Source organism: Bos indicus, chromosome 4 (assembly GCF_029378745.1).
Source record: "Bos indicus isolate NIAB-ARS_2022 breed Sahiwal x Tharparkar chromosome 4, NIAB-ARS_B.indTharparkar_mat_pri_1.0, whole genome shotgun sequence".
In the NCBI taxonomy this organism is placed as follows: Eukaryota; Metazoa; Chordata; class Mammalia; order Artiodactyla; family Bovidae; genus Bos; species Bos indicus.
In genome coordinates, this window is record NC_091763.1 from 95,778,574 (window position 1) to 95,792,393 (window position 13,820).

Below are 13,820 nucleotides of genomic sequence, written 5' to 3' on the forward strand. Positions count from 1 at the left end.
GCTGAGAGGAGAGTCAGGTAAGCCCATGACTGTGCCATGAGAGGGAGACTGGATCCTCGGAAGACAGACACAGGGACTGTCCACCACCCTCCTGGGGGTTAGCTGGTGGGGAAGTAGGACCTGGGCATAACTAACACTCCAGGAAAAGGCCCTAGGAGTTCAGAGAAGGATGCCATTAATACAGATTCTGAGGAGTCAAGGTTTAATTATGGAGGATGTCATTTAATCTGGGACTTAGACAATAGGGTTTGGATAGTCGGCTATGAACAAAGGGGCAGACTGTGTGCTGGAAATAGCTGAGGTGTGCACTGGGGTAGAAGAACAAAGCAATGGCAGTGATAACTGGTTCTGCTTCATTTGAGTGTAGGATGTGTGAGGGGAAAGGTGGAAAGGTAGGCTGGTTCCTGAGATCCTCAAATACCGTTTGGAATACAAGCATAACACCATTATTTTATGTTTGAAGAATAAGGACATAAACTTGCCAGAATTCTAAAACCACTCAGTAAGGAAAGAGAGAGAGGTTAAGAACCAAATTCAGAGACATGTGTTGGGTTGAGGGTTTTGTTTGGAAGATAACTGTGCGGAGAACTAATAATCAAGTCATCTCAAGAAACAAGACCACATGACCAAAAACATGGAGAAAAACAGGCAGTAGAAATAAACCCATAGAAGAGGCACGTCTTAGAATGAGGAGAACTGGACATTAAAAATGGACATATTCAGAATGTTACATGAGAAGATGGAGAACTTCAACAGAGAACTGAAATCTATAAACAGAAACAAGGAAAATTCTAGAGCTGAAAAATATACCATAGGCTAGGCTGGGTTTAACAGTAGATTTGATAGATATGAAGAGAATAGGGATTTGAAAATACCCAGATAAAGAAAAAATGTAAAATTCAGAAACGAGCACAAGAAATAGAAGGAATATAGTGAAAAGGTCTAACATACATGCATTGAAAATCCCAGAAAGAGAGGAGAGAGATAATGGGGCAGAAACAATGTCTAAAGAAATAATAACCAGGGATTTTGTGAAAGTGATGGAAGACAAGCTATGGGCTCAAGAAGCACCATGAACCTCAGGCAGGATAAATACAAAGAAAACCCATATTATCTAGGCTCATCAGAGTAAAATGGCCAGACACAAAGGCAAAGATTTGAAAAAAATCTTAAAGACAGCCAAAGAGGGAAAAATGTATGTGACCTTCAAACAAACAGAAATAAGATCCACAGCTGTCTTCTCACCAGAAATGATGGAAACCAGAAGACAATGTAATACTGTCTTTGAAGTGCTAAAAGAAAATAATTGCTTCAAAAGTTAAAGTGAAATGAAGCATTTTGGGGTAAACAAAAACAGAGCCCCTCACCTGAAGACCTATCCTAAAGCACTAAAAATATTCTTCAGACTGCAGGAAAAGGATTCCGGAGGGAAGACCAGGAATACAAGAAGAAATGAAGAGTGAGGGGGTAGATAAATAAATCTGCACGAATATGGACTGCGTAAGACAACCACAAGAGTTACTTTTTATGGAGTGTATGTTATGTTCCAGGAAATGCATAGACATTATTTTATTTGTTCTTCACAACAATCCTATGAATTTGGTTCCCGTTTGAAACATGAAACTGAGGCTTAGAGAGTAAATGTAGCTTGTTTGAGCTTGAGTCTGTCGCCACCAAGTCTTTGCTTCTCTAAGATGTGCTTTTCTGAAGGGTCAGTGGCTGATCTCCTGAAGTTCCAGGCGGAACTGCTGAGTGGGGCTCCACCTGGGTGAGTCGCAGTGGCCATCATTTCCACGTACTTCCCTCTCACTTTGGAAGAGTGACCCAGAGTAGCTGTGGATGTGGGCACAGCAGCTGGTTGGCCAGCTCCCTCTGTGGGGCTAGTGAGTTCCTCCTGCTTCAAACAGCAGCCATTCTTCTCTCCTCCCGTGGAGGCACTAGCCATCCCATGGCCAGGGCAAGACCCAGAAAAAATCTTGCCCTGGCCATGAAGGCTTTCTTGATATCTCCATTTATTCACTCCATTTAACCTATCTGCAAACGTAGACATCAGTATTCCTGGCTGGGCCAGACGCAGGCAAAAACGAGGGCCATGTGAATCTGAAATGGCCCAGGTAAGTGTTGGATCTCTCAGCAAATTTAGACATCAGTACCTTATTGAAGAGTTCTCAGTTTCTTATGTGATGGCCCTTCTCCCTGCCATTAGATTGTAAGATCCTGGAAAGCAGAGGCCAAAGCTAGTTTTTTTTTTTACCTGCCAATGTGCTTAGTTTGGCACCTGGCACTTAGCATTCAGGCAGCTATTACTCATTGACTGCTTAATTACAGGCCACCCTGTCCACCACTGGCAGTGAAGCCAGAGCCAGTGTTTTGGCCAGGAGTACCATGTGAACAATTGCAGAGCATTTCAAGTTGCCTTGAATTTAGCAGAGTTGTTGAATTCAATGAGGTCTTATCAGGGCTAAGTTTACACAGCATCAAGGAGTCTGGATTGAAGTGTGAGCAGTGGACTCTGTGAGTTTTTGGATCATCAACCAACCAAATTCCCAAGCACTACCAAGAGAGGTTATTTAATAGAATTTGACTTTCTCATAGGATCATCTGTCAAACTGATTTGTGAGTGGCATCATAGTCAAGCCACTCCAGGTGCCCTCCTCAGCCACATTGCTCTGGGCCCCACCTGCATCTTCCCTGTTGATTAACCACTGATTTTTAATCTGCTTTCTCAGTGCTGATATTCATAGAAGTCTAGACACATCTGTGGGTAGGGAGGACACCCGCAAGTGTACCCATGGTGAATATTAATGAGTGTTCTGTAATGAGACTGGGACACCTGTGCGCCAGTGGGAGTGTAGAGGCAGAAAACAACAGTTGGAGGAAGATGGAAGAATACAAAGAATACGTGATATCCTGGTTGGGCAAGATGCAGGCAAGGAAGAGAGCCGCAGGTCTAAAATGGCCCAGGTAGATTTTGGATCTCTGTTAGCTTGGCAGAGGTTGGGTACAGAGGAGTGCAGTGAAGTGACTACAGAAAGAGTCAAATCTGAAATTTATTAAGGACCTTGTCATGCTCAGCTTGGTGTTGAAAGGCAGCTACGAGGGAGAGAAATATCTCCCGTGCAGTCCTCAGATGAGGGTGAAGGGAGAAAAGGCAAAGTACAAATGTTTCTGAGCTCAAGCTGTAACATCCAGGGGTCCATGCACCTCCTTGTTTCACCTGTGATTCTGGTTTATATTTCATATAACTTGAGCTTCATTGGAGAAGGCAATGGTACCCACTCCAGTACTCTTGCCAGGACAATCCCATGGACGGAGGAGTCTGGTAGGCTGCAGTCCATGGGGTCGCTGAGAGTCAGACACAACTGAGCGACTTCACTTTCACTTTTCACTTTCATGCATTGGAGAAGGAAATGGCGACCCCCTCCAGTGTTCATGTCTGGAGAATCCCAGGGAAGGGGGAGCCTGGTGGGCTGCCATCTATGGGGTTGCACAGAGTCGGACACGACTGAAGCGACTTAGCAGCAGCGGCAGCAGAGCTTCACTGGGGAGGAGGACATTTTCGACTCCCAGCCCCACCTGCCCTTCATAAATAGCCAACCACAACAATGAGTTGTATTTCCCTAATTAAGGCCTAATCATACACATATATGTGCACACATGCACACAGATATTCATTCTTTTAGTCAAAATCTGCAAAAACTGGTTGATCTAGGACATTTTTTAAAATTATAAACATTAACAAAAAAATCTTGCTGGGATTTTGGTAGAAATTGTATTTAATCTGAGTATCAATTTGGGGAGAATCAACACCTTTGCTATGTAGAGTCTTTTAATCCATGAACACAGTATGTCATTTAACTAGAGCTTTGATTTCTTTCATGAGTGTTTTGTAGTGTATAACATGTAAGTTTTACACACCTTTGAAAGAATTATACCTATTTAATTTCTTTATGAGTTATTGTAAATGGCATACGGAGAAGGCAATGGCACCCCACTCCAGTACTCTTGCCTGGAAAACCCCATGGACAGAGGAGCCTGGTAGGCTGCAATCCATGGGGTTGCTAAGAGTCTGACACGACTGAGTAACTTCACTTTCATTTTCACTTTCATGCATTGGAGAAGGAAATGGCAACCCACTCCAGTGTTCTTGCCTGGAGAATCCCAGGGACAAGGGAGCCTGGTGGGCTGCTGTCTCTGGGGTTGCACAGAGGCGGACACGACTGAAGTGACTTAGCAGTAGCAGCAGCAGTAAATGGCATATATAAAATTTCAATTTTGATTTCCACGTGTTCATTGCTGGTATGTAGAAATAGAGTTGATTTTCACATGTTGATCTTGTGCCCTCTGACTGTGCTGAACTCATTAGTTCTAGGAGTTCTTTTCTTCTTTCTTTTCAGTAGGTTCTGTAATTTTCTGCCCAGATGATCATGTCACGTCGCTGCACATTGGGACAGTTTAATTTCTCTCTTTGTGCTCTGCATGGGTTTTATTTCTTTTTCTTGCCTTAGTGTGCTACCTATAAGTTTTGGTATTATGTTGAATAGCGGTGGTGGCAGTGGTCAAGCCCACTTGCTTTCTGATCTTAGAAGGAATGCATTCAGTCTTTCACTATTATGTATATTGATTGTATTTTTTTTTGTAGATGTTGAGGAAATGCCCCTCTATTTCTAGTTTTCTGAAAGTTTTTAATCATAAACGTGCTGAATTTGTCAGTGTACGATTTTTCTTCTTTTGTCTGTTTGTATGTAAATTACATTGATGGATTGAGTTTTAAAATATTAAACCAATCTTATATATATTTAGACTTACTGTATAGCACAGTAGGGTTTCCCAGGTGGCTCAGTGGTAAAGAATCTGCCTGCTAATGCAGGAGGTGTGGGTTCCATCCCTGGTCTGGGAAGATCCCCTGGAGTAGGAAATGGCCACCCACTCCAGGATTCTTACCTCGGAAATCCCATGGACAGAGGAGTCTGGTGGGCTACAGTCTGTGCGTCACAAAAAGCTGGACATGACTAAGTGACCGGGCACACACACAGTAGCCAAGGCAGTGCAGTGTTGGTAGAGGGATAGACTCACAGACCAGTAGAATAGGGTAGAGAACCAGACAAGTGCGACCAACTGATTTTTGATAAAGGTACAAAAATATTTTAATGGAAAAAGTATAGTCTTTTCAACAAATTGTGCTAGGGTAATTGGATATCCATAGGCACCCCTCCCCCCCCCACCAAAAAAGGAATCGACTTAATATTACACCTTATGCAAAAATTAGCTATAATTATAATAAAAAGTGGAATATATAGATTTAAATATAAAAGATAAAACTACAAAACACTTAGAAGAAAATATAGGACCTGGCAAAGAGTTCTTAGACATGACACCAAAGCATACATAAAAGAAAAAAAATGGATAAATTGAACATCATCAAAATTAAAATCTCTTGCTTTGTGTCAGGTCTTGTTAAGAGAACGAAAAGATGAATTACAGACTGGAAGAAAATATTTGCAAACCCCATGTCTGATAAAGAACTTATGTCTAGAGTATATTAAGAAATCTTAAAACAACACAAAAAAGCCAAGCAATCGAATTAGAAAATGGACAAAAAATATGGAGAGACATTTCATCAAGGAGGAAACAGAGGTGGCAAGTAAGCACATGAAAACATGTTCAACATCAGCAATTGTCAGGGAAATGCTGTTAAGACCATGATGAGATATTTCTACATACCTGTCAGCTAAAATAGAAAGAAAATAATGACAAGTTTAGCTGCTGCTGAGACTGTGGAGGACTTGGGTCTATCATACACTTCTGATGAATAAGGAAAAGGACCACTCTGGAATGTAATCTGACAATTTCTTAAAAGTTAAACATATTGGTGCAGCCACTATGAAAAACAGTATGGACGTTCCTCAAAAAGCCGAAAATGGAGTTGCCATATAATCTAGCAGCCCCATTCCTGGGCAGATATCTGAAAAAACTATAATCAAAAAGATTCATGTACCCCACATTCATAGCAGAACTGCTTACAACAGCCAAGATATGGAAGAAAACTAAATGTCCATTAACAGATGAATGGATAAAGAAGATGCAGTGTATATATGCAATGGAATATTACTCAGTCATAAAAAGAATGAAATAATGCCATTTGCAGCAATGTGGACAGACCTAGAGATTATCATACTAAGTGAAAGAGAAAGAAGTACTGTATGACATCACTTATATGTGAATGTAAAATTCACAGTCTAAAATCTGACACAAATAAACCTATCTACAAAAAAAGAAACAGACTCACAGACTTGTGGCAGCCAAGATGGGAGGGTGTTGGGGGAAGGATGCAATGAGAGGTTGGGGTTAGCAGATGTAAGCTATTATATATAGAATGTATCCTTAAATAATGTGACATATTGTTTTACATATTTTAGAACTATATAAATGGTGTCATGCTATCAAATTGTGCTGATCCTACAACTTGATTTTTTTTTCACTTGAAATATGCTTTTTTAGATTTGTCAAATGGTATATATTACTTTAGGTTAATCATTTAAAATGGTGGCATAGTCTACTGAATTAATTTGCTATAATTAACCATTTCTTTGATGGACATTTAGGGTATTTCAATTTTTCCTTGTTATAGCCAATGCTACAATAATCATTTAATAAAAGTCTTCTTGGCCATATATAGAAGAGTTTTAGGGGACATATTTTGGAGTGGAATTGCTGGGCCATGGGTATGGGTTATATACATCTTTAGCGTATAATGACTGGTGTTGCCCAGCTGTACTTTAGAGTGGCTTTCCTAGGACCATAAGAGAATTCCTATTGTGCCACATCACTGCCAGCATCCAGTAGTGTCACAATTTTTGCCAATCTGATGGGTATGAAATGGAATTTTACTGTGGTTTGAATTTGTGTTCCTTGTTTTCTGGTAGTGTTGAGCATTAAAAAAATATGCTTTATGAGCATTTTGGCATATCCTTTAATGAATCTCTACTCATTCTTTGTCTATTTGTCCATTGGGTGGTTTATTTATTATTTTTAGGAGTTTCTTATCATGGATAGAATTTCTGTATTGTTTAGTGCATCGCAAGTAACTTCTTGATGTCTATGGCTTGTATGTTAATTATGTTTATCTGATGACCAACCTAGATAGCATATTCAAAAGCAGAGACATTACTTTGCCAACAAAGGTCCGTCTAGTCAAGGCTATGGTTTTTCCTGTGGTCATGTATGGATGTGAGAGTTGGACTGTGAAGAAGGCTGAGCGCCGAAGAATTGATGCTTTTGAACTGTAGTGTTGGAGAAGACTCTTGAGAGTCCCTTGGACTGCAAGGAGATCCAACCAGTCCATTCTGAAGGAGATCAGCCCTGGGATTTCTTTGGAGGGAATGATGCGAAAGCTGAAACTCCAGTACTTTGGCCACCTCATGTGAAGAGTTGACTCATTGGAAAAGACTCTGATGCTGGGAGGGATTGGGGGCAGGAGGAGAAGGGGATGACAGAGGATGAGATGGCTGGATGGCATCACCGACTCGATGGACATGAGTTTGAGTGAACTCCGGGAGTTGGTGATGGACAGGGAGGCCTGGCGTGCTTCGATTCATGGGTTCACAAAGAGCTGGACACAACTGAGTGACTGGACTGAATTGAACTGATGCCCTGAAAGTTTTAATTTTGTCCTGGTTGAACTTATCAGTCTTTTCTTCAACAACCTGTGCTTTTTGTGTCTTACTAAGAAATTTCTTTCCAGCCTATAGGTCACAAGATGTTTTCCCATAGTTTAAATATTTCTAAAGGTTTTAAAGTTTTGCTTTTCATTTATAGGTCTTAATCTACTTGCAACTGTATGTGTGTGTGTGTAAGATGTGAGGTAGCAACCAAATCAATTATATTTCCATATGAGTAATTGTCCCAGGACCTCTGATTTGGATATTCCATTCTTACCCCTGCTGATCTGCAATGCCACCTGTGTCATATATCAAGTTATTTTTATAGGCACAAGTCTCTTTTTTTTATAGGCACAAGTCTCTCTTTGGATCCTCGATTGTCCCTAGTTAACCTGATGATCCCCCTTATGCCAACAGTGTCTTGATTACTATAACCTTATTAGTAGCCTTGATTTTAGAGAGGGCAAGTCCACCCATGTGGTTTCCCTTTTTCAAATTTTTGGCTATTCTTGGTCATTTACTTCTCCTAGAACTTGTCAGTTTCTATGGACTTTTGATTGGAATTTCACTAAATTATACTTTTGTTTGGGGAAAATAATTATTTTTTTAATGATATTTAGTCTTCTCATCCTTTTATACTTCTCAAATTTTTAGATCATCTTTGATAGTATGAAATAGTGCTTTATAATTTGTCTAAAAGAGTCATGCAGGAACTTCCCTGGGTCTAGTGGCTAAGTCTCTGCACTCCCACTGCAGGGAGCCCAGGTTCGACCCCTGGTCTGGGAACTATAATCCCGCATTAAGAATTCTGCATATTGCTACAAAGATCAAAGATCCCATGTGCTGAATCTAAGACCCGGTACAGCCAAACAAATAAATACATATTAAAAGAGGGATCTTGCACACCTTATTAGATTTAGTCTTAGATACTTTTTAGTTTTTTTTGCTATCGTAAGTTGTATTTCTTAAACTAAATGTTCTAACTTTTTTATGTTGATGTGTGGAATTATGACTGATTTTTGTATAATAATTTTATATCCCTAAACTTTGCTGAATCCTCCCTCTTATTAAGTTTAATTATTTTAAAAAAGTCTTAGATCTTCTATATGGAAATCATATTATTTGTGTAGATTTACAGTTTTATACCTTTAGTGAAATGCTCAGTAGAGACAATGAATATGGTATTCTTACCTTATTCCTTATTTTAAAAAGAAATTCTTCTATTTCCCCATAAGTACAATGTTTGATAAAGTTTTTGGTGGCTATTAAGAAGATCCCTTCTGTGTCTACTTGATATGATTTTTGAAGTACCTAATGCTTTTTTAATCAAAAGATTATCTGTCTCTATTCCATTGATTACGTACTTTTTCTGCCTTTTCTTAATGTGATTTATTATGTCGGTAGATCTTCTAGTATTGAATTTTTCTTGCCTTTGTGAGGAAATTTACATGGTTGTGATGTATTATGATTTTAAACATTATTTGATTCAGTTTGTTAAAATTTTATTCAACATTTTTACATCCATTATTGTGAATGAGTTTGGCTTGAAATGTTTCTTTCTTGTATTATCCTTGTTTGATTTTGGAATCAAAGTTTTGGAAGCCTCATAAATTAATGAGTTTTATTCCTTTTTATCCTGTTAAAAACCTTTTGAATAAGGTTGAAATTTATTCTTGAGGATTTGATAGAATATGCTCATGAAACAATCTGGCCCAGGGATTCATCCACCCCCAAAATGGATTTTAACTGCTGATTTAATTACTTTAACAATTAGTGTATATTCTATTTTCCTTGGGCCAGCTATTAAAAATTTTGGTAAAAGATTATTCATTTTATTTAAGCTTTCAATTTTGTGGTTATGAAAATGTCATCCTTTCTTTTTATCTAATATATGCAATTAAGATTAGAAATGTCCCCCTAGTGGTGTCCAGAAATTTTGATTTGTAATGTTGTCATTGTCAAAAATTTTTTTCATTTCAAATTATTTTATTTAAAAATATTTTGATTTTTCAACTTTACTGAGATATAATTGGGAAATAAAATTGTAATGTTTAATATATGCATACAATGAAAGGATTCCCACATTTAAGTTAATTACTAAACTTATTACCTCACATGTTTATCTTTTTATTTTTTGGTGAGAATACTTAAGTTCTACTCTCTCAGCAAATTTCAATTACATGATACGGCATTATCAATTATAGTCATGTTATGCATTAGATTTTCAGATGTAATTCATGTTATAGCTGAAAGTTTTTACCCTTTTACCAGGCTCTTCCTGTTTCCTAAAATCTCCTTTTCCTTAGAACCTCAGCTCTCTGATAGGCTCAACAAAAATAGTCAATTTTCAGATTGTCAGGTGATTTTTGATTATAAGTGTGGGATGTTTTTTCCAACTTTCTGGATTTTTTTCTCTGTAGACTGTTTATATATTGATTCCATTGTTCCATGGAGTTGCTTTCTTCAACTTTATCTTCTCTTTTACTAGTTACCTTTTTAGATGGTCTACACTGCTGTTAAAGTCATCCACTGAGTTTTTAATTCTAATTTGTCTTTAAATCTTGGAGAAAGAAATGGCAAGCCACTCCAGTATTCTTGCCTGGAAAATCCCATGGACAGAGAAGCCTGGTGGGTCCATGGGGTCCATGGGGTCACAAAGGGCTGGACACGACTGAAGCGACTTAATGACTTAACCACTTTAATTCTACAATTCCAATTTGGTTCTTTCTCAAATCTGCCAGAAACGACTGAACGACTTCACTTTCACTTTTCACTTTCATGCATTGGAGAAGGAAACGGCAACCCACTCCAGTGTTCTTACCTGGAGTATCCCAGGGACAGGGGAGCCTGGTGGGCTGCCATCTCTGGGGTCGCACGGAGTCGGACACAACTGAAGCGACTTAGCAGCAGCAGCAGCAGAAGCAAATCTTCTTGGTCACTTGGAAGATAGTTTTCTGTTAGCCTGCAGATTTTTATAGCTAGCCTTTTATTTATTTGAAGAATACATATATTTTTCTATAATGTATCACTATAGTTTCAATACATGATGCCTTTGAAGGTCTGTTCCTGCTGTATATAGTTTCTGCTTATTAGTGTTTCGCTCCATCGTGTACTTGGTTACTTTTGACTAAGCTGCAGTACTTTTATGGGTAATTATTTGTGGTATTTCTTTGAGTCCCCAGAATAAAGTCCATTCTTCCAGAGATGACTTTGTTTACTTCTTTCATATGCCAGTGGGTTCTATTGGTACTAACCTATTTAAGCTGAATTAATTGTTTGAGGTTAGTAAGCAATCCAAGTGGGCTGCAAATCTGACTTGTGGTTACAGGTTTTCAATGACAGTTCATTTTTTTCCTCCTGCTTTCCTTTGTGCCAAGGCAACTCTTCTTACAGTCGCTGGGAGTAGGAGGGTAAGCTGGGCTTATCCCTACTTACCTTGTGCATAACCTTTTGGCTTCCTAACTTTATGGAAAGAGGTTCACTTTCAGACTCTCCATGTTGGGAGGTCTTGGGCTTTGTGCTTTGTCTTTCGTCTTCTAAGCTTTGTGAGTTTGAGTAAACTTTAGATTCAAGTTCTCTTACTTTGACAAATGCCATCAGGACAAATGTAACTTCAGGATTCTTGATTCCCTTTGTCATATAGATTTTGATCTCATCATTTCTTAGTTGCCAGCTCTTTGAGATTTTTAAAGAAATTAAAAAAAAATGCATCTAACATTTAGTTTTTTTCCTTTTCAGATGGAAAATCTATCCAACAATCCTGCAAATTCTTGCAGGAAATAGTAGTCTTCACTGAGTTTTAAAATTTAATGACAGCAAATTTATTTCTAGAAATTCCACACCACTTAAAAACATTATCTTATTCCTTTCTTGCTTTTGACTCTTTATTTTACACTCTTGAATTTTTAATTTGGCAGCCTGTATTGAATCATTCTATGAACTAACACACCTGTGGGTCAGGTTCTGCTGGTTGCTGTTTCCAGTGATTTGTTTGCTCTCTCGTTTCCTTGTGTGTTTTGTGATTTGGACTGATCAGCTTTTACGTAACGAAGCTTTATGAGTGGTATCCTGTGCGGTGTATATCAGAGTGTCTCCTTCTAGAGATGGCTTACACTTGTTTGTATCATGTGCTCAGGACATTGTCAGCAGGGCCACTTCTATGTGACTTCCTCAGTTGGGCGGTTCTGAGACTATGTAGTTAGTGTAAGATAAGCCTGTGCTTATGAAATGTTAAAGATGGCTCAGTGGTAAAGAATCTGCCTGCCAATGCAGGCGACACGGGTTCAATCCCTGGTCCAGGAAGATCCCACACGCTGTGGAGCAGCTAAGCCCGTGCACCACAACTACTGAGCTTGTGCTCTAGAGCCTGGGAGCCACAGCTACTAACACCCTCGTGCCTGGAGCCTGCGCTCTGCAACTAGAGAAGCCGCGGCAATGAGAAGCCTGCTGCTGCTGCTGCTGCTAAGTTGCTCCAGTCGTGTCGGACTCTGTGCGACCGCATGGACGGCAGCCCACCAGGCTCCTCTGTCCCTGGGATTCTCCAGGCAAGAACACTAGAGTGGGTGGCCATTTCCTTCTCCAGTGCATGCATGCATGCTAAGTTGCTTCAGTCGTGTCTGACTCTGTGCGACCCTATGGACAGCAGCCCACCAGGCTCCTCTGTCGACAGGATTCTCTAGGCAAGAATACTAGAGTGGGTTGCTGTTTCCTTCTCTGAATGAGAAGCCGGCACACCACAACTAAAGAGTAATTTCCCCTTACTGCTACTAAAGAAAAAGTCCACGCAGCAACGAAGACCCAGCATAGCCCAATAAATAAATAAAATTGTACAAAGAAAATGAAGATATTTTTTGGCTACCCAGTCCCCAGGACCCAAGAGATGGACTCTGTGCCATTTTCCTTTGACAGTGCATAGATTTTTTTCTAGTTCATCCTTGCACAGAGACATAGCTCTCCAAGTGTTATGATTTTTCAGATGTGATTCCACATCTCATCCTGGCCTGTGACTTTGTCCCTTGTACCTTGATGGCTATGCAAGCCCAAGGTTCTTTATTTTTTTTTCCCCTTAATCGAGACCAGAAAATGCTCTGAGTGCAGCCACAGCCTCAGCACCACTTTCCACTCTGGTTTTCAGCTTCCTTTTCCTTTTTCATTTTTCCTCCTCTGGTTATTTTCTTTGCTTTCTTATGAGAGCAGCCAAGCATTTAAACAATATTTTATTTTATCCAGCATTTCTAAGTAGTTGGTCAACAGGAGACTTTTCAGCTATCTCATCTGCCACATTGTTGGAAATTGATATTAATTCATTCTTTTTTTTTTTAAGGGAGCATCAACATGGTGTTCAATATCTGATTTGAAAACTTTTTTTTAAAAAAAGTTTTGACTGATATTTTTGAAAGTTGAAAATAGTGAAAGCAAGGACCTCATCATGTTTGTATTTCTCTTGTCTAGGTATAAAGTCAGAGAAGGCAATGGCAACCCACTCCAGTACTCTTGCCTGGAAAATCCCATGGACGGAGGAGCCTGGTAGGCTGCAGTCCACGGGGTCACTAAGAGTTGGCACGACTGAGTGACTTCACTTTCCCTTTTCACTTTCATGCATTGGAGAAGGAAATGGCAACCCACTCCAGTGTTCTTGCCTGGAGAATCCCAGGGACGGGGGAGCCTGGTAGGCTGCAGTCCACGGGGTCACTAAGAGTTGGCACGACTGAGTGACTTCACTTTCCCTTTTCATTTTCATGCATTGGAGAAGGAAATGGCAACCCACTCCAGTGTTCTTGCCTGGAGAATCCCAGGGACGGGGGAGCCTGGTGGGCTCTCATCTCTGGGGTTGCACAGAGTCGGACATGACTGAAGCAACTTAGCAGCAGCAGCAGCAGGTATAAAGTACCAATAATTGTTTCAAAAATGAAATAGGAAGTTTATCTATAGCATATTATCTGCTATTCTTTCAAGACTGTGCTTACTTCTAAACATCCTTAAATAAAACATCTCAGCCAACATAAACACTGTTATTAAGCAGACATCTGATTACAGTGCTTTTGCTTTATTTGTTTAGTTGTTAAGTCGTGTCTGACTCTTTGCGACCCCATGGACCATAGTAGCCCGCCAGCTTCCTCTGTCCATGGGATTTTCCAGGCAGGAATACTGGAGTGGGTT